The sequence below is a fragment of the Neopsephotus bourkii genome, unplaced genomic scaffold (assembly GCF_033783945.1).
Source record: "Neopsephotus bourkii isolate Nb327-2 ecotype Australia unplaced genomic scaffold, CSIRO-AGI_Nbou_v1 NB_78, whole genome shotgun sequence".
Classification (NCBI taxonomy): Eukaryota; Metazoa; Chordata; class Aves; order Psittaciformes; family Psittacidae; genus Neopsephotus; species Neopsephotus bourkii.
Genome location: NW_026900595.1, coordinates 29,292 through 56,900, shown reverse-complemented (window position 1 = coordinate 56,900; position 27,609 = coordinate 29,292). Strand labels below are relative to the sequence as shown.

General features: G+C 40.6%; 1 long non-coding RNA gene across 1 annotated transcript; it reads right to left on the bottom strand.

The window, feature by feature from the left end:
- Positions 1-2,230: 2,230 nt before the first annotated feature.
- LOC133212922 (uncharacterized) lies at positions 2,231-5,421 on the bottom strand. The gene is made up of 2 exons (XR_009725643.1): positions 5,321-5,421; positions 2,231-2,654 (listed from the first exon to the last, which is right to left on the bottom strand). It is a non-coding gene; the product is annotated as an uncharacterized LOC133212922 (long non-coding RNA).
- Positions 5,422-27,609: the final 22,188 nt, after the last annotated feature.

The following is a 27,609-nucleotide window of genomic DNA, read 5'->3' as shown; positions in this document are numbered from 1 at the left end:
CAGTCAATCTGAAAATCATAGCAACAAGACAAATTAATGGTGATTTGAAATACATGTGAATATTCTGTTTTGCCTCTGAGGGAAAGTAAGAAACAAACCTAATGGAAAGAAAAAACGATTTTCAGAAACCTTTGCTGATAATTAATAAATTGTACCACCTCCAATGAAATATGAAGATGATCTTGCAGGTCTCTTATATGAGATACCATTGACAAACAGACCAAAATTTCTGCTGAAAGACGAAGATGACCTGATTGAGTCATCCAAAGATGCACTGCAATCAAGAAGCTGTCTTCCTGTCAAGGACCCTCATTCAGAAAAATACTGTTATTTGTCTTAGCAAAATGCTTCCTGGTCCAAATAATAAGGTAAAAATTTAGAAGTTTAAAAGAAATAATTGTTGAGATGTGTGTTCAGCATCTGCACACCTTTTCCCATGGCTCCTTCTCTTTTAGAGAGAGTCCAGGAAAGTCCATGAGGATGCAGCAAGGGTTGAAGCAGCTCTGCTCTGGAGACAGGCTGAGCGAGCTGGGCTGGTTCAGCCTGGGGAAGAGAAGGCTCCTGAAGGGGAGACCTTAGAGCAGCTCCAGTGCCTAAAAAAGGGGCTACAAGAAAGCTGGAGAGGGGCTTTGGACAAGGGCCTGTAGGGACAGGACAAGGGGGAATGGCTTTAACCTGACAGAGGAGAGATTGAGATGAGCTCTTAGGCAGTTCTTCCCTGTGAGGGTGCTGAGGCCCTGGCACAGGTTGCCCAGAGAAGCTGTGGCTGCCCCATCCTTGGCAGTGTTCAAGGCCAGGTTGGATGTGGCTTGGAGCAACCTGGTCTAGATCTTGGAGGAGATGCTAGTTGTAAAGGCCTACCTGTGGTTGTGAGGGCTTTTAGTTTGGCAGATATTTGAGTCTACTGAGCACCCCAGGTTCTTTCCTATCCTCAGCAACAAGCCATACAGGCATCACTGGAAGTGGTGATGGAAACACCATATCTGCGGGTCGTGAGCTTCCATGTGCGTCATGTGAGAGCAACGTGCTTCTACAGGGCTGTTTCTGACTGTGAGCATGGAGCCCATGAGGCCAGGGCAGTCCTTGCTGTGAAGTTTGTGCCAGCCTCAAGCCCATTATGGGAAGCCTTTGGTGCATTGCCCAACCCCACACTACCCTCATAAGCCATATTTTCCAGACCACTTCTTAAACACACAAGAGATATTCTTGTGCTGCTGCAGCATAGGACTCCTCCTCCTGTCAGGTGTTAGTATTGCTTTGATGAACTGCCAGGATTTAGGGTAGCTGCTCATCCCTGGAATGCCAATGACTGCTTGGTATGGCAATGCCATCAGGAAGCTCCCCTAAAATCTGATAAGCCAGCTCTGTCGCCCAAAATTTTGGCTGTTTTTTCCTAAGGCACCTCACATCAGATATCAGGATGCTCACAGATAACCAGAAGGACAACATCTACCTCTTAGAATTACACTGATGCTAAGGCAATATGGAGCTCTTGTTTCAATAACTGCTGTGACTTCCAGAAGCTGTAACACACTGTCCTCCTGTGCAATATAGTGCTTCCTGCCCAGAGAAATGCTTACTGAGTTATTTATTGTCTTTCTACAGGTCTAAAAATCTGTGGAGTTTATGACATCCTTCTTGCCTTCTGCACTTCTGGCCACAGCTCCCTCAAGCTGTGGAGCAATGTACCAGAGGGGCCATAGCTGCAGGGATCAATTTCAGGAGCGTATTTTATGGTTGCTGAACTAAAATCTTTGGGAATGAGAGCTTCAATGCAGGCAACATTTCTTAATGGCCACCCAGCATGCCCAAAAGGTTGTGTTTCATGTTCACTGCCATCTGCTCATCCACAATACAGCTTTTTGCTTCCTTTTTCCATGGAGTGTAGGGAAGCTGCAAGAACCCTTAAAAACACAGCCTTTAAACATACCCTATTGGAACAGGATTTGTTCACTGGACAAGAACTGTACCCCCACCTGCTACAGATTTGCAAGTAGCTTTTTCTGCAACAGCAAAGGGCTCTGCTGGAGTGGCTTCCAGATATATTTTCCCATGGATACACCAACAGGCATCCCTTGCTCCCAACACCACCCCCCCCCCCCCCCCCCCCCCAACCTCCTGCACCTTCTGCGTGCCAGTTCTATACAGTCTGGGAACTATCTCTGTGTTCGATTTCCTAGCAGTTAAGGAATATAGCTATCTGAATAGGTTATGTAAAGAAAAAATAAAATTAAAAGAGAAAGATTTTATTCTGAATTCTCCTCCCAGCCCCTAGTGAGAACTCAGTTTCTTGTAAGCTGCACTTCTGAGTTTTACTCCTACAGTCATAATATACATGTTCAGCAGTCCCTGAACGACAGCTTCAAGAATGTGAGTTCCTCGGTCTGGTGTTGCCTTTGAGGCATAGATAACCTTTGCAACATTTCCTTCTTTGTCAGCCACAAGTGGGATGTTTGCGCGAGTCCATCCAGGAGCTGGGGTTCAACTTGCTGCAGCTGGTTCTCAGTATTTCATGTCAACGCAGGAGTGTTTTGGGGTTCTGGTGGGTCAGCACAAACAAGTTAGTCCCTTGTGCAGACCCTGTGAACCCTGCAGCTTGTGTTAATAATCAGGCAACAGTGTCAGACACTGCCGGTTGTGTGGTTTGGTGCTCACTGAGCAGAAAAGTAAAAAAAACCCCAATAAATTAGACCAAGAGGAAAACCAGAAATTATTTTGTATACATGACTTCTGTGAATTAAGAAAGTTTCTAAGCTCAATACTGAGGTAATAAAGCCATTAGTATTAGAAACACCTTATTTTACAAAGCTGTCTCTGCATACTGTATTGCCTATTCTGCTTATACTGCTTCAGTCAAGTCACACAGTTAGCTTATGAAATGCAAACTCTGAAATCTCAAACCTGTTAAAAATGCTTCCCATTGCCAAACAAAGCAAAAATCTTTCCACTTTGGAATGTGCAACTTTCTGTGATCAACTAAGTCTGTTCTGATGAAAATAAATGTGGAATTCAGATCAATGAAGCGTATGTGTGAAAGGGAAAGAAAGAGAGAGTGAGTGACTGGAAGTGAGAAGTGGAAGGATCCGTGTATCCTTCAGTTTCCATATCTTCACATTCTAGCTAATAAAAGAAATATATAATAGCTTGTAGTACTTCCAGCAGAAATGGGAAGATGTGACTGCACAGTCTGCAGCGAGCTTGAATCATGTGAACCAAATGGAGTATCCTGTAGATTTTCTATAGATCTGCTCTCCACACACTTTCTAACCTTTAACAAAGGCAATGAATCTCTGCTGTGTTGTAAAAATCTGTGTGCTGTGCTAACGTGACACTAATGAGAAGTATCTTAAAGGATTTATCTTAAAGTATCTTAAAGAAGTTCAGGTTACAGAACTTCAGTAAATAAATCTGATTGTCCACCTGTATCATTTTGCTGGGATATGTTTTTTCATTGGTTTTTAAAGAGAAGCAGGTGTGGGGTGACTAATTTAAGCTGCAAAACCAAAAAGTTTTGTGGTTTGCTGCTTCTGTGATCTGTCTTCCCCACCCTCTGAGCTCTGCAATGTTTTGGCAAAGATTCAGCTCCTATATGAGATAGCTAATATAGGCCTGTATATTAGAAAGACTATTAAGTAAGGTGAGAAGACAAAAAAGTAGGTGCACTAACTCCCCACAGAGTTCCATTACTGAACCATTCCCAGGAACTACATTAACTTGGGACTGCTGAAGGCTAAGTACATGGGGCAGCCGGTAAGTACTACCTGAAAGGATGTCCACTCAACCCACAGGACTCATTCCTGCATTATATTTTGCCCATGGGATACTTTCTCTCTGCTAATTCTTAGGTGTATCAGGCGAAATTCCTCCTGGATGTTGCTCAGGGACTGATTAGTCCCCTTTTAGGTCATGGCATTCTCATTCCAGCTTCATCCAGCTGAGATACATGTTGGCACCCTGCTACAAAATTATTAGAGGCTTGGCTAAGTGCAAGGGTAGATTGTGTTTATCATATTCTTGTCAGGAATTTGCCACTGAAGATGTATGTAAGAAGTATGCAATGTAGAACTCTAATGGCGTGTACAGAATAGGAAAATATTTTTTGTCATTTCTTATCCTGGAGTGGAGGAAGGACTGACATCCCATTAAACTGATACTATTAAAACATGACTTGCAATCCTGATAAAGTCCTTTAGTTATCCACTTTTTTTTCAAGAAGCCATTTTATGGCCATTGCCTCCCAGGACCTTGTCTGAAGAAGGATGAGGGAAGATGCAGAGACTATGATGCTCTGAGCAAACAGGCGAGACATTGCTCATCTAGATCATACTTGGAGCTTGTGGTTCTGACTTTCTGGAGTGCATGATGTGGCACTCACTTTGCATGGGGTGGTAAATTTCCCACTGACTTTGCAGTGATTGTTCTGGAAAGTATGTCTCATGCACACCTGCTAACAGAAATTTAGTGCAAATCTTCCATTCTTGAACTGGTGGCTGCAGCCCTGCTCCAGAGCTGATCATTCCCTCTACAGAACCAGCTACAATGCTGTCAGTGCAAGCGCCTATATAATATGCCTCTCTTTAAAAAGTTATGGCTTTCCTCTCTTTTATCCAACCTCTTCTTTTCCTTGAGAACATATTTCACCCATGCTGGCAATGCTAGTAACTCTGAAGGGGACACTTTCTTTTATATTTCAGAAGCTTTCACATTGTGCAGATACTGAAGAGTCCTGAAACTATAAAAGTTATATATAAGGGAAATTCTGGTAACATTATTAATGCCTGTCATTTTCAAGATAAAAGCATTTCCCCAGTCTCCTTGTGATCTGATGGATTTATTGGCACATAAAATTACTACCTTTCAGCCTTGAAACCAAGTTACATCTTAGTGACCTGATTCTCCCCTAGATCAGCAGACAGCCCCATACTGGTGTGAATACTTTACAGCAGGGACTAGATTCTGCCTTGGTGGGATTCGCTATCCCTTGCATGTATGGAGAGAAAAAATCTTGAGGATAATGGCTACTTTTTCAGTGCAGTATAAGGAAGATGCAAATTGCTACTTTCTAAGCTTCACACAACTTGTATTACAAATCATACAGCATCTTGCCAATGCCTCTTGTTTCATTCTGGGTTATGTATTATAAGCACTGAGTATGTCTGAATGCACCTGCCTAATTATTGCTGAAATATCCACTGTTAACTAAGAATATTACCATGAGGAAACCATTATTAATACATAATATCATTGTGCTATTACTATTATTGTTATAATTCTTTTATTCTTCAACCTCCATTTTCAGTGGTTTTCATAGTAAAATTACATTTGAGGCTAAAATCTGACATTTGTTCTTCTCAAACCAGAGGAAATGAAAAAAAAACCCAGCTGAATAAAATCCATGCAGTCATTTCAGAACAATGGAGCTGGGGAAATATTATGGGGCTTTTAACAATTAAGTGTATCCCTCCCTCCCTCCTTCTTCCTTCCATCCTTCCTTTTGTCCTTCCTTTCTTCCTTTATTTCTCTCTTTCTTTTTCTGTCTCTTTGTCTTTCTTTTATTGCTTTCTTTCTTTTCCATTACCCACTCTCTCAAATAAATAGAGTTTGAATTTAAAGATCTAAATTTGGCATGTGCACAGTTTTCAATGAAGATCACATGCTTTTGTAAGTTTGGCAAAAATGGTTAAGAAGCACATTACATGCACAGTATATATTATTTTTCCATCCAGCTTCATCCAGCTCAATCCTCTGGGACACAGAGACGGCCTGAGAAATGGGCAATGCTGTTGATTCTGAATGAAACCACTATGAGCAGAGAACTTCTAAGCCGCCAGGGACATGGATGTGTAAACTTCATGTCCCTCCCACCTTTACGATGGCTGCAAAGCTTTAAACCTGTCTGCCATGTGAAAGCCAGGCCTTCTCTTCAGCTAGATTCACAAAAATATACTCTGGCTGCCTTTAATAACCTAGAGTACAGCCTAAACTCTGTCCTTCCCAAGCTATTTTCTCCAGCTCTTTCTTTCACCATGGACTCTGTCCCTAAGGGTAATTAGCTCAGGAGAGACCCAAGGTGTCCTTGTTATTCTGCTTCCACCCTGGAAGCCAGCTCATCCCCACCCCTCGCTGCTGTCCTGAGCCAATCTCGCAGCCCCCTGTACTCCCACTGTGTTGGTGACACGGCCTGTGGTTTGGGAATGGCTGCCATAATTAAAATGTTCAAAACTGAGGAGCCTGCAGCGTTTGATTTATGCAGAAAAGCCATAAACTAAATATAGCTTTGCTAAATGATGGGTAAGTTGGGATTAAGAGTTTTGCAGAAATAAATGGCATGTATGTTCACCAAAACAAAGAAAATTATTAAACAGGAATGTGGAGATAGAAGTCAGGAGGTTTCTTCGTGCCTCCACCTCCTTTCCTCCTTGCTCCATTGCCCCTTCTGCTTCCCATGTTGCCTCTGGCTCAGCCAAGGCAAGGATTTTCCAGGTGGATGGTGCAGCTAGGGGTTGCAGGCAGAGTTGTGTGGAGTCCCACATGCCTGGTTGCTCCATGTGATGCTGGAGTGCCTCTTTAGGCTCTCTTGTAAGCTGGCATATGTCCTGGTGCTGGTTTCTTGATAATCATTCTGGGATGGCAAGCTTCTAATGCTCCTTTGGTAGGTCTAACAGGCTGGAGATTGCTCTAGGCAGGTGGTGTCATGAGGCCTAATTTTGCTGGTATTAAATGCCAACTAATTTTTTTTTATTATTTTTTTTTTTTTTTAGGACACTAAATTGCACTGTTTTAAAACAGGAAGTCTACGTTTAAAAGCTGTGTAAAACCATTATGCTGTAGCCAGCACTCCAGGCTTTTCTAATTAGGTCATTTGGAAAAAAGATGACCTTTTAGTTTCTGTGCTACTTTTCTAGGGTCACATGTTTCTAATTATAATTTGTATTTTACTTCACTAAAGCTGTTGACAAGCTGTGACTCTATGTGCTCGTGTGTGTGTCTCTGTGTCTGTGTTTTGGTTTGTGTGAGGGAGAAAAAAAGGTCGAAAAAGAGATATAGTACACATGCTTCGTAGGGTTGCTGTCTGCAAGTGTTCAGCCAGCAGAAGAGGACATGTATGCACTAATTTTAGGCTGGTCCAAGTGGAAGCTTGCGAATCTATAAGGTGAAGAAATCCAAAAGAGTTTTCCAGAGCCTATGTCCTTTTCAGCCAGCTTCCCCTGAGCTTGTCCAAAGTCCCTTCATGAGTGTTTGCTCTCTCTTGGGCTGAGCACCGTGGGGAGCAGGCTGTGAGGGATGAGCAAGCTGCTTTTCAGCTACTTTACAAATGTTAGCCAGAAAGTCAGCAAGGAAATGGCTCTACAGCTGGGAAAATACAGAAAGACAAATTTTTAAAAGGAAGGAAATCTGCATTTTTTGAGCTGCATTTTGAGTACAGAAAATCTGCCATCAGAAGCAGACATTGATTACAGTTGCTTGATTCATTCTGTGTCATACACTCAGCCTTGTAGTGAGCACAACTGTAGACCAACACATGCTTCTTGCAAAACAGTAGGGAAGTACAAGAAAGGGCCTTGATCTCTTCATGAACTGGTCCATTCATGGCTAACAGCACAGAGATGTACACAGAGAGGCTGAGAGAGCTATGCTTGTTCAGCCTGGAGAAGAGAAGGCTCCGGGGAGAACTTTAGATCAGGTCCAGTGTCTAACGGGGCTACAGGAAACCTGGAGAGGAGCTTTGGGCAAGGACCTGGAGGGACAGGATTTGGGGAAATGGCCTTAACCAGTGGAGATTCCCCTTAACCAGAGGGGAGATTGAGATGAGATCTTAGGTGGTGAGACCCTGGCACATGGTGCCCAGAGAAGCTGTGGCTGCCCCACCCCTGCCAGTGTTCAAGACCAGGTTGAACAGGGCTTTGAACAGCCTGGTCTAGTGAAAGGTGTCCTTTTCTGTCACAAGGGACTGTAACTGGATGAGTTTTAGGGTCCTTTCCAACACAAACCATTCTGTGATTCTATGATTCTATGATATTGGAGTTGCATGGCCATGGGCAAGGGCAGTGTGTTAGGTCCTAGGCACTGAGACTAAATGAAAGTGGAAGTCTTTTGAGTGTAGATGGCAGTGGAAGGAAATGAGTGCTGTGCTTCGGGAAGCTGTGAGGTCTGTTGCACTAGAACCGACTTCATCTATTGGTTCTGCTGCTTGAAAATAAAAGGTACTCTGAACTGCAGACCCGTTCATTAACTTTGGATTTAGACCACCAGCTTGTCTAAAAAGAGTTTAGTCCTTTGTTAACTAATCTTTTGTGCACCCCTGCTTAAACTGTGGTAGGTAGTAGTAAATTCTGTGGTGCAATGAACTGTTAAGAATTTAGATCTTCTGACTCAGCATAGCTGTTCACTGGGCACTCATGATTATTTCAATTGTACAGTAACTGGAAAATGAAATCAAGATCCTTGAGATCTAACACTGGGTTGTACTCACTGTTCCAGGAATGAATTTCATCTCATCATTTCTCATAGGGAAAAGTCTGTTTACAAAGAATACCGAGAAGGGGAAAGAATTCCCATCTGTGATTGCTGCTTTCTGAAGATTATGCTATAGCTTCATGTGAAACAGAGAAAGCATATTTCACTTCAGCAAGTATCATGAGGCAGTTCTTAGTGAGAACATGGTTGGGTGAATTTTTATTGAGAATGTATCCCATGGGTTAAAAATTGGTTGTGCTGTGACAGCACAGGCAAAAATCTACCTTTGTGAATGGCACTGATTTAGAAAAACACCAAACAGGTGCTGAATGTTAAACTTGAATTTTTAGATGTCAGTTTTGAAACAAAGCACCAGTGCTGCACAGGCTTCCCAACTGCAATCTGAAATGTTGCTATGGCAGTTTTCAAGGTTTCTTTAGTTCTTGGCTATCTGTAGGTGGTTTCCAGGAAGAGGCACAAATCAGCATTTGCAGAAAGACGAGTTACCTATAAGTTGATGTTAAAATATAGCTGGCATTTAGTCTTTATGTGTGTGATCATCTCTGTGTACGCACACCCAGGCACAAACACACATACATGTGTATCACTAACTTTCATGTGAATTTGGTGTCTTGTAGTGCTAGTCCTACCATCAGGAAGTGTAGGCTTAGAAAAACATTTCATGCACAGCATGAATATCTAGCCCAAGTGTGCAAATGGTGGTACTTGCCTTGTGATCATCATTTGCAACATTTGTGATGATGCTGTATGTGGGTTTGCAGTTGTGTAACATCATCTGCTCTCCTTGTGTCTGGCTGCCTGAGCAAGCACCTTGATTTCAAAGTGAAAAAGAACATATTTCCAGGAAAAGACTATACCTGACATGTTCAGAACCGAGCTGAAAATCAACCAACCATGTCACAAACAACAAAAAATGAGCTTTTAACCTTAGTCTGAAAAACGTTTTTCAGAATTGCTTGAAAGGTAAGTTTACTTACAGATCTCTAGCCTGGATCAATGGCACAGTAGTACCTTTTCAATGTGAAACCTCTAGTGTTCAAAGGAAAATAAATTCATTAGTCAAATCATGCATAACTTGCTTTCTTATCTTTGAGATTAACAGCAAAGGTTGGGTGATAATCAAGGGGTACGGACACTGCCCAATCAGTGTTTTGAGGATTTCTGTGAATAAGATAACAAACTGCTGATGAGGTCCACTCATGCTGTGTGTCAGACTGCACAGTCGTTGTGTGCAATCAGTTCAGTCCAAAGCTCTGTGGGGATGCTTTGAAGGCATCTGAGCTTCACCAGGACCCCCTGCATGCTAAAAGGGAATTGCACATTCAAACAGTTCACTCAGCACCACAATTACTTGCATAAGGTGACACTTGGACTCAAATCAGCTGTCTACTAAGCAAAGCAAAAAAGCAAGCCAGCACAGTGAACACTGCAAAGTGGGGAGTCTGCTCTTGGAGGACAAATCCCTATTCAACCAGACCAATTCTGAGCCTGGGACCTCTTCCAATCCAAATTATTTTGTGATTATACATTATATTCACTGTTTTGTATTTTCATGTACAAGGTTGTGCTGACCTGGGTTTGCACATGTAGCTTCTGCACCATCCCCATGTTGGGTCAGCAGCAGCTTGGTTGTACTCAGCGTTGCCACGACCACTAAACTGCCACTGAAACCAAGCTAACCATATGGCAGCTGATACCATGCATAAGCAGGCAGAAAGACACAGGGCACGGGGTTTTTTCCTATCTACCAAAGTGAATGGGTCTAAAAACTGGAGAAAGGCATTAAGTACTGGTTTCATATATATTGGCTGGGTTCTTTCCTAATGCTAGTCTAGCACCTAATCCCTGGCTTTTCATTCTGTTTTTCTCTCCCCATTCCTACAGCCACATTATTAGTCCTGTCATCTCAAGATCTATATCAGAAGAGTTACAATTAACCAAGCATTTTGGTAACCTAAGACCAGCAGGAGGAAAAGTTCTGGTCTGTGTTTTAATTTTGGGTCAGAGCCTTTCTGTCACTGTTAACTTCTATGATGCATTGCCTTGACCAAACATAGTGAGTAATAAGAAGTTCCTGAGTTCGTAATTGAGTTTGTTGAATATCTTCCAAGTCTTCTCTGCTCTGTTTCCTACAGGGAAGAAGCAAAATACACCCAGTGCATACGACTAAAAAACCACCAGAAAACCTAGAAAGAAGTGGTTAAATTGACCTACATACTAGCAATTTTGCTGACCAGATTACTCAAAAGGCTAAAGGGCTGCAGATGTCAAATCCATATATTTATCAGTAAAATGATCATGATAATCACAGCTTATAAAACAGAGCTGAAATGCTTCATTAGGTACTGACAGTTTCTAAACCATGTTGTCACTTTCTGAAAATGTGCCAAACTGGCATTTTTTTTTTTTCTAGATATGGAGAGAAAGAAATAGAGACTTGCACCGTGAAGCATGGATGAGTTGAAAGCAAATCAAAAAGGTCTCTTTTTGAGCCAATGGTGAAATCACTGCTCTCTTTCAGCAAAGCAGGACAATGTATTAAATAAAACTGCTCTTAACCTGTTGGGCACTTGAATCCCTTGGGTTTCCTGTAGTTATTCTATTGAAAAGTAGGCTTAAGAAGTGCAGATTTTATCAGCTTTAAATTGCCAGTAGCTCCATGTAAGGAAATGTAAAATTTAAAGGTAAAGTGATTTCATTGCTGCAATTATATTACAATAACCTGCACTTGAGATTGTTCATTTTTAAAACCTGTTGGTTTTGCTTTATTTTCTTTTGTTTAGAGTTGTATTCTGGGAAATTCGTTTTATGCTTTGTCCCATATGGTTTACCTGTTCTTTTTCAGGTAATTCTAAGAAAGAGAGGAATATTTTACTCAGAAATGAGACATAAGCTTGTGGGAAAAATATGTCATTGTGTAGTCTAAATGAATGGTGCACTTAACCCTCCCTTTCATAATGTAATTTGAGTAATCCTTTAATAATGACTATGCTTACTCCTGCATATATTAATAATGGTATCTTTCACAGAAGCTCTTTATAACAATGTAAGATCCCCAGTTTGAATCTACAGATATGCAGTACACATACCAATACACACCACACATACCAACACATACCATATCCACCAAACTGATCTGCAAAGTCCCTCCTGTGAACGATTTTCTAGCAAGAAGAGCTTTTTGAGCCAGAAAGTCTGGTGGAAGTGGCTCAAGTAACCATTTTTTCATTTATTACATGTAACCACCAAAATAATTAACCTTGTAATATGGAGAAATAATGAGGCTGCTCTGGATTGCAACCCTTTAATTTGTCTCATAAGGACTCATACAGATTCTTCTTTTTCTCTTCTTCATGTGTTTTGTGGTCACTGCAGCATTGCTCTGCCACCAGCCCTAGGAAGCAAGAATGGGTCGGCATAAATGAGTTACAGATGTACCAAGACACAATACTCATCATCTAGGTAAAGATGGTGGCAAGGAGACTTCAGCTACAGCAGCACCAGAATTAGACTGGACCTAATCCTCAAAGTAAGGATGAGAATAAAATAATAACCTGAGAGGTGGTCAGGGGTCACGTAAGAGTAGAGTGAGATCATCTTATATTTTAAGCTATTAAATGAAAAAAGGAGAATATTTACTTATTAATATCATTTCCTAATCATTCTTATAAGATTTTAATGAGTGACAAACTGACTCTGGATACAAATTTATGATTTCCCAAAATAACAATTTGATTGGTTTGAGTGATGTCTTGCATCAGTTAATCACAGTTAATTTTGCTTCTGAAGCGATTTGACTTTGCCAGTCTACCACAGCTTCCATGTGCACAGGTATATTTCCACAGCTGTATCTCTTTCCTTTGTCTACTGTAACCCCCAGGACCCAGGGAGACTTTCTTCTCCAACCTTCCTTCCTGTTCTATGCATGGACCAGCTCACACATACATATCTGTTCGTCTAGCTATTTTCTTCTTTTTGTCTGAATCTTCCTCATCCTATGGTCAACTTCTAGCCTTTGTTTCTTAGAAGAGTCAGAGAGCAGAAATAATTACAATGAGAAGACTAACCTGTAGCAGTCTGTGTGTTGGCTTCCTCCCATTTCTATGATATCAAAAAAAGCCCACAAAGGAAGAAATTTTTACAAGGGCCTGTTCAAGGCCAGGTTGGACAGGGCTTGGAGCAACCTGGTCTAGTAGAAGGTGTCCTTGCTCGTGGCAGGGGGTTGGATCTGGATGAGCTTTAAAGCCCCTTCTAATCGAAACCATTCTATGGTTCTATATCATAATTGTCCCTGGCTACTTTCCTGATACCATAATAATAGAATAAAAGGAAAGGACATGTGCCACACCTGCCTTAGTGAGGTTAATCTGAGAAGGGGAGTTCTTCTATTTTCTTACACTTCAGCTTACCACAGCTTACCACTTACCACAGGTTGCCCAAGAAGTAATGTTAACATAGGTCTTGTATTGTACCTGGAAGTACTGAAGCCACAGTTTTCCACTTTAATGCTAAAGTCAGCCCTGCAAACTGTGTTACACACCTAAATAAATATGGTTTGCCTTGAAGGGAACAGCCTTAGCAGCCAAAGGTATTTAGCATTTAGATAAAACACTGATATCAAATTCTCTGATGCAAATGACTCCCTCTCAGATGCAATCACCCTGAGTTCAACTGTTATGTATGGATATGTGGATGAAGGCTGGAGTGAGCAGGGAGGCAAAGATGAAAGAGTGACAGCAGTATTGCTGGCTGGAGGAATGAACATATTACAAAGGAAAAGTTCAGAGTAAACCACTCTGCAACAATGGCAGAGGACTCACTTAGATATGTGGATGCTGTTGGCTGACTCGCAGTGCAAAACCAGGCAACTGCTCACCAGATGTGTTCAGCTATATGCGTGCTACCCTGGCCCTGTACACAGCCTGTCACATACCACAACTGCATTGCTTGGAGTGGGCTGTGAGAAGCAGAAAGGAAGGCCAGAGCACAGTTGACATTTTTCTTTTTACTGTTTGTTTTATATCCTCCCACTCTTCATTTTCCTCCTCCTACACCCTGGTGCTGCATACTGATGAGAAAATACTTGGTTCAGACCCAAGCAGTTATTTTTGGTTATTAAGGTTGGTGCTGGCTGCCCAACCTACACTTTTTGACTTGCCAGAGTTGCATGGGGCCATTGGGTTTGCATTGTCAGCATTTAAGGGCACATTTAAAAAGGATTCTGAAAACACTCACACATGTGCATGAATCTAGGTACAAATGCATGTACAGAGCCTTCCACCCCATACATTACATTATGCAGAAGAAACTGTCTTTGGACAGGTTTCACAGATATTCTGTCCTTTTCAGCTTTTATGAGTAACTCTTGTAAAAATAAAGAAAGATAATAAATGAAGGTGCTGGATGATGAAATAAGAAAGTATGTTGTTAGGAGAAGAGTATGCAACTGAAAGGATATGGGGACAGATGGCATCACAGAAGAACATATATGTTTTTGTTCACTTGGAAAGTGAGTCTGTAAATTTATATTAAAAAATATTAGGGAGAAATCCTGGGATTAAGTGATCTGAACAGTGAGCTTCCTCTTCATTGTTTGTGGGGGGACAAGAAAACAAAGAATACTCCTGTTACTAAATGGAGCACTCAACTCCCATGTTACACTGTTCATATGACAAAAAGCAAGCCATTTCCCAAATCCAGAGCAGCTCAGCATCTTTGCCTTCTCCAGGTGAGCTGACTGAGGTATTTTCACTAATGCCATCACAGCAGGGCCCATGGTCCAAGTAGATTCAAGCTGAAACCTACTTTAGACTAACATTTGACGCTGCTTTCCTAGTGGAGGTGAGAATAGCAAGGAGCATGTACATGATGGTGACACACCGTATGGCCATTGTGCTTTGGTCTTTCTTATTCTCTGGAGTTGTGCCACAGGGGTTGAGTGGTTATGGCCTATGAGACAAGAAAAGCAGCAAAAGGAGCTGTGGCACCCTGTGACATTTTGTAGTTACCCCATTCACCAGTCCTCCAGACCTTGAGATGGTTCCCAGATAATTTTCTTGTATGAAGTTTTGAACCAAAAGCTACCAGATTGTCAGGTTCTTTTGTCTTTCTAGTGGAGGTGATCACTGCAACAACCTTGGGCTTGGACACAGACCATGTCAGCCTGCTGCAGTCATGTTAGGAAACTAATGAAGCTGGCCGGTAGTGTGAGCTTGAGCAAAAATATGTGCTAACCTGTTACTGTAACACATGCTGTGATTTATTTTATGTAAACTGTCTCAGGAAAACCTCTTTGAGTGCTCACTGCTATTGCCAACTGCCTTCTACAGTCAAGGAACAACCATGTGCTCCTTCTGAAACTGCAGGCCTGGATGCTGGCAGGAGCACTGTCTTTAAGAAATCTTGCTTTAGGAAGTCCTGCAGCGGCAATCATGCTAGTGCTGGTGTTCGCTGTGCCTCCCGGACAAGGAGCACACTGGGGATGCCTGTGTTGGCAGCTGAGCATTTTGGTTTAGGCATCTTGCTGGTCTTCCTTCACAATTTTCTGCGATACATACTCAAGGATTCCCTGCAACAGGGTGGGTCAGTCACTTCACATCATAGTGCATGAAGCAGAAGGCAGCTCCATCCGCCCAGGAGCTGTAATGCATGACAGCTGAGATAGCAGCTAAGGCTCTGTCCTCCCGGCTGTGGGAAAAGGGCCTGGAAAGAGGTCAGGAAATATGTACAGAGATGTCATCATGTTGCTCATGTTTTTCTGCAGCAACTGACCTTTTCTTCTCAACATTTTAAAACCAGACTTTGGGTACAACTTTCTCTGAAAAAAGTCACTGCCACTATTTTTTTTGTTTTTTTTTTTTTTTTTTGTTGCCCTGATGGTGATTATACAATGACTGTCACAGGGAAGGGAGAAATTAACCTCTCAGAAGTATCACAAATGGACAGCAATGCTGGCCTTGAGCTGGGAGCACACACACAGTTGATGGGGCCAGTGCAACAAGTAAGGATGCTTGGAGAAGGCTCTGGGTAGACCTTATAACAGTAGTCTTCCAATACCTAAAGGGGAGCAACAAGACAGCTAGAGAGGGGCTTTGGACATGGGCCTGTAGGGACAAGACAAGGGGGAATGGCTTTAACCTGACAGAAGGGAGATTGAGATGATCTCTTAGGCAGAAGTTTTTCCCTGTGAGGGTGGTGAGGTTCTGGCACAGGTTGTCCAGAGAAGCTGTGGCTGCCCCATCCCTGCCAGTGCTCAAGGCCAGGTTGGACAGGGCTTGAAGCAACCTGGTCTAGTGGAAGGTTGTCCCTGCCCATGGCAGTGGGTTGGAACTGGATGAGCTTTAAGGTCCCTTCCAACCCAAACCACTGCATGATTCTATGATTGCAATCACAGGTCAGCTGCTTGGAGGTTTCCAAAGCCTCAGACTGTAGGGTGGGTGGCTTTGCTTGCAAATCAGTATTTCTTCCATTTTAACCCAACCTGCTATAGTCACTGCCTTACCAGAGCAATCTTGTCAGCACTCACATGCCTGCAAACACCAGCAAACAAAGTACACTAAATCTACGCATGGCTATTTTTGGTAAGCTAAAGGAAAAATAGCAGCCTGATTTGAGAAAACCTGGGAGTCTGCCAAGGCCATGATGTAAAGCTTTCCAAGTGAATGCTATGGCTGAATCAGAAAAAGCATGTCTGAGTCAGGATATGCTGTAAGACCTTGCCTTCTGAAATTCAATCCTCCTCTCTCACGGAGAGGTAATATTTCATGCTATTAACCCTTTCTCTTCTGCTGAGGAATGAGCATTAAATCTGCATAATTCAAAAGCTTCATTTAATTTAGGAGGAAATGCTTTGTTTAGTATTCAGTATTTGGCTGCTAACAAAGAAGTCTGAATACACTAATGAAGCCAGAAATTCCCAGTGGAGAAATAATGAAAACCACTGGTATATTCTTAAAGTCTTTTTATTTTTAAATCACATCAGTGGATTCTTGCACAACAGTCATATTCAGATAGCTGCTAGCTCAGAAAAGGCAGCAACTTTGAAAAATATATTTCCATTTTTCTCTGTATTTCAAATTTACAAAGTTTTCCTTTGTTTCTGTCCCCTTTCAACTATATGTGTGTTTGATTTTCTTCTCCTGCGAGATATAGATAGGGTTGTTAGTAGGGCTGTCCCCTAAAAGGAAAAGGATTCAGCAGGAAAATACTTCTCCATATTGCTGGAACATGAATGATTTCCCTGGACCTCTCCCCAACACCTTTACAGTAAAGGCAATTCCAGGAGCTTATATGACTTTCAACAGGAGAGGCTTTAGGGAACAGGAAACAATACACAAAATGCAAAATATCTTTCCCTTTGTGAAAATGGTTTGCAGATCCAATCCCAGCACCTCTCTAGGAAAAGGTTTATTAATGAAGGGATGGCTAGTAATAGCAAACTATCTGAATTTCACAGTAAGTTTTTTCTAGGAATATCAAATTCTCTTAGTGGGCATCATGATACTATTTATCTGAACAATTATAGTGACTGCTTCAAAGTCAGAATTACTTGGTTTTGCACTGAAAGACATTGCAAAGCTCCATATTTCCCATGTTGCCCCCTTTTCCCTTTCTTTATTGGCTACTGCTCTACCCATGAATCTCTTCCATGCTCTGTTCTCCTTCCTTTCCTGCAGCTTTCACTGCACTGTGTTTTTTTTTCTCTGCTACTATCTTGGGTGTCTTTTTTCTTTCTTCACATCTCCCTACTTTATGCTGTGCTCCTAGTTTCACTTGCTACAAGCCAGGATCTGGCAGGAACCAGTGGAAAAACTGAGCACTCGTTTGTGTACATTTGGGACTGTGCTGAGAGGCAGAGTTTCATCAGTCTGCCATTTGGCTTGTGCCCGCCCCTTCAGACATCTTGCTGCAACACTCAGCACAGTAGGGAGGGTCTTACAGGTCTTACAGGTGATATTCCAAAGAAGGGGAGGAAAAGTGCACAGGAATATAATCTTCTCTGTAAATAATGGGAGATTTTGGGGTAAAGCTAGAAACCCCCAGTTTGTAAATTTTATACGGCTGAAGAGCGCATCTGACAACAAGCAATATGCCTAACTCACTGGATAGATAACAACAAAAATAAATGGTGTTCTAGACATTTTTCTCTGTCCCAGCTCTAGGTGTTCATCAACTTATCTCCTGATAATTCCCAATGTATCCAAAAAGTGTATGATACATATCTTTATAGTTTCAGAAAATAAGGAGACTTTGCAGTCTCAGAACAGACTTGGAGACTTTGAAGTCCTGTAACAGCAAGCTTGTATCTAGATTTATCTATAACAGCTTCTGAGATATTGTTAAAGTGCATTTCTCTTTGTACATAGCTCTGTGGCTCATGCAGTGTAGGTTTTAATACAACTGTGTGTCTTGCATGTGTGAAAAAGATTTCATATCTTTATTTGAAGAATGGTATTTCTAGCTCAAGCTGATCAAAGATTGCAGGGTCTGTTCATCCAAGCAGTCTTGCACCACCTCAAATTACTGCTGACATCACAGAACCGCTGCTGTTATTTCTTCAGCTATACATGTGAGATTTGCTAGGCAAATAGAAAGTCCTTTGAACTTCAGGGTATTTCTGGGTATTTCAAGCTGGCTGACAGACCTCAGTTCTGTGAGCTGTGATTCTAATTTGGAATAAAACTGAGTAACAACAATAATTTAAACTATCACAAAGAATGAAGTTCTGCTTCAGGTGTAGATCTCCTGGGAGAAGTGTCTGTGCCCCTCAACCCCTGTACCGCTGCTTACTGTGGAAGTGGATAGGCAGGGATGCAGTGCCTGCTCCTCTATCGCTATGGGCACTTTATCCTGTACTATTGACTGTGTTTAAGCCAGGAAAATGGTGCAGGTAATGATGTGTATGAAGGATGTGAAGTGAAATAAAATTGTATTGTGCTGAGTTACTGCCTCCCATGATAGCTGTTTATCCCCCTCAGCAGTCCTTCTTCTGCATTTCTCACAGAGGCCGTTTAAACCTTTGGGGCATTTTAACCTTCTTTTGCTTCTCTCAGCAACAGGAGATCTCTCCCTTGGCTGGTTACCCTCCTGAATCTATTGCATGCCAGGCTAAATTTTTGGGCCAGGCTGTTCCTTATGTGTTACTCTTCCATTGAATCTGCCTAATGGCTTTTCACTGGGGGACTGACACTGACACATATTTCCTTCCAGCGGCATTCTGTTCAGTTAGTGCTCTATGACAGGTTGTGGTCCCTACTCAGCAGCAGCTGGGGAGTTGAAACATAAGCCTGTTTTTTGCTTGGTAGCCCTACAGAGGCTGCTCCATCTGAGTCTCTGGTGAGCAACTGAATCTCATTGCCCGCTCATTTGCATTTTATGCCTAGCATCTTACTTTGCATTCATCTATATTTATGACACACCACAGTATAGAGGCAACTCCTTTCAGAGCAATTTTCTTGATGTCTTTGGCCTCTCTGGTAACTTGCTAAACAAACAGTGAAAGGGTTTAGGAGGATTCAAATAACAATTAGATAATTACAAGAGCAAAATGCCATTTTGTAGCTAGACAAGGGAGAGGAAAACTGGTGCCATCATATTAGCGGAAGCAAGTTTCAGGCAGATAGCCAAAAGTTTAAGTGATGCGCTAAACCAAAATAAGTCCCACAAGGTCCCACATTTTTTCTGTTTCCAAAAAAAGAATTTTCTCTTTCTTGCTCTCAACCTTTCCCACCTTTTGCACAGTTCAAGGCCCTCCAGGATGTATTTGCTACTGTTCTGACCCCAAGCTTCTTTTACTTTCTCAGATAAATCCTCTGGAACACTCTCCTTCACAGTTTAGAGAGACCACAATGGACTAGAATTGATTGGAAGAGGCCACAGCTCTATACGAAATATCAAAGTGATCTACCCTAAACATGTTGCCTTACGCTTGTTATGGGATTTACATGATACTTATTACCAGCTTACTTAAGGCAAATTAACTGGAAAGTTAGTACATCAGAGGGAGGCATGCATTTTGAGATGGAGCTTAAATGCGTTTTCAAGGTGAGCAGAGCTGGTTGTAATGAAATAGAAGCAGTCTGCAGTGGAATTTTATCTACAAACCTGCTTGTCTATGAGAAACTCCTGAGCAAAGTCACTGGATCATAGAATTATTTAGGTTGGGAAATATCTTTAAGATCACAGGGTCCAACCATTAGCCCAGCACTGTCAAGTCCACCACTAAACCATCTCCCCAGCCAGCACCATATCTACACATCTTTTTAAGACCTCCAGGGATGGTGACTTCATCACTGTGTTGGGCAGCCTGTGCCAATGCTTGACCACCCTTTTGGGGAAAAAATTGTTTCTAATATCGAGTCTAAAACTCCCCTGGTGCAACTTGAGGCTGTTTCCTCTTGTCCCATCACTTGTTCCTTGGGAGAAGAAACCGGCCACCTTCTGCCTCCATCCTCCTTTTGAGTAGTTGTAGAGAGTGAGAAGATTCCCCCTGAGCCTTGCTTCTCCAGATTAAACCCCCCTGTTCCCTTGGCTGTTCCCCATCACACTTGTGCTCCATGCCCTGCCAGCTCCTTTGCCCTTCTCTGGACCTGCTCCAGCACCTCAATGTCTCTCTTGCAGTGAAGAGCCCAGAACTGAACACAGGATTCAAGTTGTGGCCTCACCAGTGCCCAGTCCAGGCAGACAATCACTTCCCTGGCCCTGCTGCCACACTGGTGGCCAGGATGCCATTGGCCGTCTTGGCTGCCTGGCATAATCTGGCCCATGTTCAGCTCTGCCAATCAGCACCCCCAGGGCCTTTTCCATGAGCAGCTTTCCAGCCAGTCTTTGCCAAGCCTGTAGCATTGCATGGGGTTGTTGAGGCCCAAGTGTAGGACTTTGCCTGTTGAACCTCCTACAAAATCTCAGCAAAGGGTATAAAATGTTCGCAGACATGGCTTTGCAGGGAAGGTGATGGCTGCTAACACTTCACTGTGGAAATTCAAGGAAAGCAGCAGTTTGTCTATGCCTGAAAGGCTGCATTACAGACATGACAAACGGCTAGAGAAAAGTTGCCCGCAAATCCAACTGTTAAGCCTTGGTATAGCTCCCTTCTGGTAAAGTTCCAGGGCATCTTTACTTGAGAAGTGTGAAGAAGGACATGCGCACTAAGTTGGGGCAGAGGATCTTGGGGCAGAGGATCTGAAGATGGATTTCCACAAAGGGACTGTTCCTCAGCAGTGCACATGTTAATCCTTGTCCATCCTTGGAACTGGACACTGGAGCTGAAACTGATTTTCTTCAACAGGAAAAAAAAACAGGTTATTCTTCAAGGGGAGGCTACTGCAAATTGCAGTTGGCTTTTAGAAAAAGGTAGCTAAAACATATGTGCTAAAATAGAATTTATCAGTGCTGTGAAGAATTTGATTTTACATATCATGGATGTCTAATGTAATATTCTGAGTGTTCGCCAGATTTTCTTTAGAAAATCTATGAAAATATATAAGCTTAATATCATAATAAAGTTGGAAGATGTGTTTCAATGGAAGACCCTGTTTCTAAGCTCATGTGAATCCCCCATGGGACTTCCTCATCACCAACCTGTTTTCTGCATTCAGTAACATTTGCGTAAAGTAATGAAAGTAAAGACAGCTCATACACTGTAATACATGTGCATGCAATTGTGCAGATAACAGAACCAACATCATCAGGAAACTTCCCTACTTCCACTTTGTGCACAGGTACATAAGAATAAGGAACCAACCAGACAGTGAAACATCCATCTTCAGCACTATCCACTAGTGGAGATCAGGAGTCTGATTTTTGTAAAGCTATTTAGTCACTAAAGGTAAAAAAGATTTCGCAGGGAGAATTTCAGAAGACCTTGACAAAGAGCTCTTGAAAACTTCTTGAGATGTTTGGCTTTATATAAATTTACATAAAAATTTCAAAGTATGGTCTATATGGTTAAAGAAGTTGGCCCCCATTATTACAGTTCGCTTGAGGTTGGACCAGAATAATCTACCTGAGATGATCCTTTAAAAGTGATTGCTGGTTGCTTGTCAGGTATAATATAAAACCATGCAACAGAAAAAAAGTTGTCAAGTCATATTCTCCCTAGTCCAAGGATAATGTGAAAGAAAAGCTCTGAACTTTTTGTATGTGCCCAGGAAGGAAAAAAGGATGAAAACATCCCCTGACACCTCCCTGTTTCTTCTAAGAGAAATTCAGGTAGGGACCAGATGTTTTTCCAGCAGATAAAATGAAGCCAAATAAAATTAATCTCTGTTCATATTGCAGAGGACCATGCTGATATATAGAGATAGAAGTATACAAAAAAAATTAATCCAAGTTTTTCCTCTGTCTTTTTAGCAAATTGTAGAATAAACCTGATATTTTATTTTGAAAGCATTTAATCAAGTGTTCCTGTAGCTTAATCTGACTGCTACACAACTCATCTAGAAAAGTTTTTATATAGAATTTCATCTATTCGTTACACAAAAAAGAGAATTAGAGGAATTAGAGGTTTATGTCCTAGAGACATGCAGAAAAGAAGTTATTTTTGAGGTCACAGAGCTATTACATGTTTCATTCAGTAATTGTGACACTTAGGATGACTCACCCTGTTCTGGAGGATTCTCCAAAACTGAACAAATGATTTTTATTTTTTGTTTTCCAGAGGAAAAAAAAAACAACACAAGAGGACAATAAAGGTGAAGATGGCAGAATTGAGAATAAAACTCAGGGCTCCTTTGCTCCTTTGCTCTTTCCTGTCCTTTAAACCTTAATCTTTCAACTATTTCATGATCTTCTGTTTAGATGTACAAGATACTGCCAATGTATGTAAGGCTGCTCTGCTCAGTCTGAAATCTTTCCAAATTACACCATGGTTCTTTAGCAGAAGGTTGATATCTTCCACTGTAATTTTCTGGAAAAGGGTGCCTTACTGCAGAGCTGCCAAAGTCACAAAGAAAGCAATATGTAAGGTGCTCCAAAATTATGGAATTATTGCAACTTTAGTGCGATAAAGGAGAGAAAATGTCTGGGGCTAAGTTTCTTAAATGAGTGGTCTTGAACTTTTAATGTCCTTTCAGGAAATTTCCTTGATTTTTAATTGCTTAGTTCATTCCAGAAAGATATTTATGCTTAAAAAAGCTAAGCATAAATTCTGATATATTTTCATAACTCCAGAAGCTGCAGCCTTAAACTACACACCAAAGCGTGCACTATGAACAATAATGTTACAAGCTGCCAATGCTGCTGGTGATACTCAAATGTTAACAAAATATAATAGCATAGTTTAGATTTCATGTAAAGAAGTGTCATCCATCTGAGCAGTGTTAGTTAAAGGTTAGACAGTGATAAGTGTGATAAATATGTCCTTGTTAGAGGCAGTTGCATCAAAGAAATCTTACATAGGACTGAACATCTGCACGTGATGTAGCAAATAAAATCCATCTGACAAACAAACTAGTTTACTGCAGTTGGTACAGGAAGATTTTGCATCCACATAACGGAAGTTTCTGTATAATTTACTGCTGAAACACCCTGAGAGAAAACTTCACAATTCAGTTTTACCTATTGAGCATTTGCCAAATCGCTCAGATCCTTAAATAATGGGGCCAAATTTCCAACTGGTGTAAATTAGCACACCCCCACTGGTGTTAGTGGAACAGTTTCAATTTAGACTAGCAGAGAATATAAGCATCTGTGTTTATTCATGAAAAATAAATGGTTTCATGGAATAATTACAAAACAATTAAGCCTGTCATTTATTGGCACCATATAACTGCATGCCATTCCGTATACCTGCAAGTAACACACAGAGAGTACTCAAGCTGAATATTGGGTTGAATTCATAATAGATAACTAAGGCAGCAGTGACACCATTCCCTGTTGAAATGAAATTTAATGAGGATGATGGAGAGAAATAATTCTGAAATCTACCTTTCTGTGCTCTTAATTTAACGAGAAGTGGAATGCTTTGTGCAAAGTTACAGCTACTTAGTCAAGTTATTATTTATCTTTACACCTTTTTTCATTCATGGACAGCATGGCATGAGCTAGTTCTTGCAGATAGCCCACCATAGTATTGCTTTTAGACAAAACAGACAGATGGACTATCTCTTCCCTGAAGCCTTGTTAAACTAATAATGTATAGCATTCATCCTCTAACTTTTAATTGCATTTCATCAGCTAGTGTCTCCTAGTTTGCACTTCAATTGTAAAGCACAGGATTATATTATATGTGTACAGGACTCCTCTGTTGAAAATATCAGTGGGTTTTGGCTCTTCATCTGCGTGGCTGTGATTCAGCATAGCAGGGGTTAGTTCTTAGATGCCACTGTACTCCAGGGAATTGGTAGTGATGATTAAGTTGAGAATGCCCTGATAATTAGTTCAGAGATTCTGTATCTAGATATGTGCTGTGAAAAGAAAAATTAAAAAAAAAAAAAAAAAAGGAGAAGAAAAGGAAAGTAAAAGAAAAGAAGTGATATTTAGTGCAATTAGCCCCAAGGAGCTGGCTAACCAGCTGTCTCAGATTTGACACCTGCGAGCAGCTGGCTGGTCAAAGTAGTTATTTATGGTATAGAGTGGGCATGTTCACTGTCTCCTCCTTGCTTTACTGGTTTAATATATTGCTTTTTGAAAGATATAAGAAAGGGAGAAGGTGGAGATAGAAAGATGCAGAAAGGAAGGGAGGAAGTGAGGGAGGAAGAATGAGGACAATTGTCATCTGTTTGAGTCAGCTCATAATATGATCCCCTGAAAATAATAAATAAAGCTCCTCTGAAAGCAACACAGTTACTCTGGTATAGATAAGAGTCAGCCCTTTTTGTGCAACATTTTTCTGCTCTGTCTGAATCTGAAAGCTAGTTTTCTCAGTGCAGGTCACTTTTCCACCTTTGTTTTTTTTTGTATCACTTGTCTTTGCTGAATGGGGTAAAAAGTCTAACCTGCTGTACTTACAACAAACCAGATTTACACTGGAGCATTTTACATATGTTATAGACTCATGAAAAAGAGAGCAGTAGTGTCTTGTATGTTAACAAAGTAAGAATTTTCCTAAAGGTGAACAGGATTTACAGATATGGTCTTTTATTTGGGTATGGACTACAGATTAAGACTAGCAGGTATGGCAAATACCCCTTTAACTGTGAGAGCTAAACATTTTTTAAAGATTAGTGGAACATTTTATTAATCAACAGTTAATACAATGACTTTCCATGCCAGCACAAGAAGCTCTCAATATTATCATCTAATTCTTGAGATTTTTACATCTAGAAGATATTTTGAGGAGAGGATCTGGTTTAAGAAGTCCAAGTGCCTTTTTTTTTTTTTTTTTTTAGAGAGGAGCAACAGAACCTTTTTGTCCATTGTTGTATTCCTCCAAGTAAGCATTTATTAGCTCATTTATCTTCTTGTGGACCCATTCCAACCCCCAAAATAAACTTTTTTGTTGAGTGATTTCTTCTAAGTGTTTAGCTTACAGCTCAAGGAGTTGATAGAAATGGGTGAATTAAGTCACTCATCAGACAAGTTTGGCTAATAAATGGATATAAACAACTCTTGAATGTCCATAAATTGATGTGCAATTAACTATGTTTTGCCTGTCATGAAAAAGTGGGAAAAAAACTAGAAATCAAACCTTTGTTCCTACCTATGAAAAAAGTTTCAAATTTCTGTTGTGAAATAAGGTCCTTAAGTGTTCCCACAGCATCTTAGAAGTGCTGCTGGCCTCTTCAGGAGGTACTGCAGAGATCTAAGTCCTTTAGATCTTTGAACACTGTTTTCTACAAAGATGTCCAAGGCCTAATTAAATTGAGTGCTTTCCTCTCTGTCTTCTAAACTTCATTCCAAAATGATACAAACACTGATATAAAAAAGCAGTGTGACAGCTGATTACTGCCTAAACAAACAGTGATAGTGGTAGTTGTAGCATTAGTGTAAGTATTTTTGAGCACAGGACACCTGGCATTATTCTTCAAGAAGTATGTTGTTCTAATAGATGTACATATTGCACAGTGCGTAAATAGGCAGGACCAGTTGTTGGTTTGTAAAAAAATAATAAAAAAAAGAAACCCAACAACCCCAAAACCAAAACAAGAAACTCCATGCCACAAATAGATCCTGGGTTTCTGAGAGGCAAAAACCGTAATGCAGGTTAAAGGCACTATGGGGGGAAATTTCAGACATGTCACACACCTGAAATGAACCATAACTTTTTCCCAAACAGCCTGGTAATGGACTCAGTGGACTGGTACGGGTGTATTCTCTCTTTTTTCAGTTTTAAAGGCACAAAACCACATTCACTTTAGTTAGCTAAGGAAAAACTGTTATTCAGCAAGAAAAATAAAAGATGTTACTGATTAGTGAATTATATGAAATGCTGGAGGTTTTTCACATCGTAAAAGTATGGAAGATCTAGTCAAAAGTGTGTTAAAACCATGTGACTGAAATCAGGTAAGGTGCATTGGAAGCTTCAAGAACCAAAGAAAGATATTGTCTTGTGATGCTTGTTTTCCTAGTGTATCCCATTCATTCAGCCCAAATCATGCAAACAGAAAAGCAATTGGTTCTGATTATGAAGCCAGTGTATATGTGGAACTTCTATTCATTTCAGAGAAAATTAGATACATACAACTGAGACCATAATCTAGTCCCTGACATTTAAAAGGCCACAGGCCTCTAATTTTTCCCTGCTAAAATCTGTGTACTTTTAAATACTGTGAAATTTATATCCATGGATTTTAATGAGGAAAGGCACCATATAAATTCTAAGCAGTTTTTTCAAGACATTTAAATTAATTTCTGGAACAAAAGATGTAAACCAAGAGTGTTTTTCTGGATCTAGCTTTCACAATAATATGTATAATTAACCTTTCATTCCAAAATTTCTCTGGGGAGAATGGTAAAAGGTTTTCATTTGTTGCTAAACATCAATCTTAAATGACTCTGAAGACTTTGCCTTGATTTGTCATGCAACATGTTGTATATTCTTAATCTGTTGAATGAGGACATTGCAAGCCATATTTTAAAAGATATCACACAACTATCTCCCTTCAGAACAAGGGAACTAGTGCAATTTTTTTCCAATTCTGATTCTTCTTACTAAGGCAAGAATCTTTTCATTAATTTTGTATTGATGCATTGAGAAAAAAATTGGGCTCAAAATACTTTCTAACTATGTAATCATGAAACTGTCTTTGTCCAGGCAAAAAGTTCTAGAATGCAATTTTGTTTTTTACCCTTTCTGCTCATGATCTGAGTCAGATTTTATTTTCATTCAGATACATTTGAGGCTGAATAAAAGAGAACTAGCCTACCTTTTCTCAATTTGAGTCGCATAAAAAAAAAAAAAACCAAAGCTGAAATGAGAAAACAAAAATAATAAATATTTGAAACTATAAGGGTTTTTTTTATTAATACATGAACAGCACAAGTGAAATATACAATCACAAGCTTTTTCTCTGGCCTGGGCTTGTCTGGCTATAGAATTTGGCTCTTTGGGCTTCAACAGAAACAGGAAAATAAATGGAAGATATTTGGGATGGACGTTTCTGTTAAGACAAGATTTACCATATTAAAAGACAAAGAGGTAAATAATTTCTATGTTTTGAGGAATTTGTGTAAACATGGACTGATCAATAGTGCTAAGAATCTTATTTAAATTCAGGGGAATGAGATTGTTCCCCAAAAGTCTATATTATCTCTTCTATCTCTTCAGTTTCAGTAAGCTTATTCAAGGTATAGTCCCTTCAATAATATTTGTTAGAATCTGGGTTACTTTTCAGTGTTCTGTTTCACATTTTTTCTTTTTGAGTGATGATTAGGGAAGTGATAGTCCTCAGACATCATCTTTGTCAGTACTAGCATTGTGCTCTACAGGGTCTTATCAGCGATCCAGAGACATGAGACAGGTTTTTACTTCTCTTGACTCTTCTCAAAGTCCAAGGCTAGATTTCTGAGAGGTCTTAAGCCTGGATAAGCTTTTGTGTCAGTATCAATAAAAATTGGATCATAAACAATAAGGGTAATTAAATTATTCCAGAAATGATTAAGTCATCTTGGTGTTCAGTGCTACACTGGACTCAAGCCACTTATAGATAGATGCTCAGTATGGTTTTCACATATATGACAGTATCCAAGTTC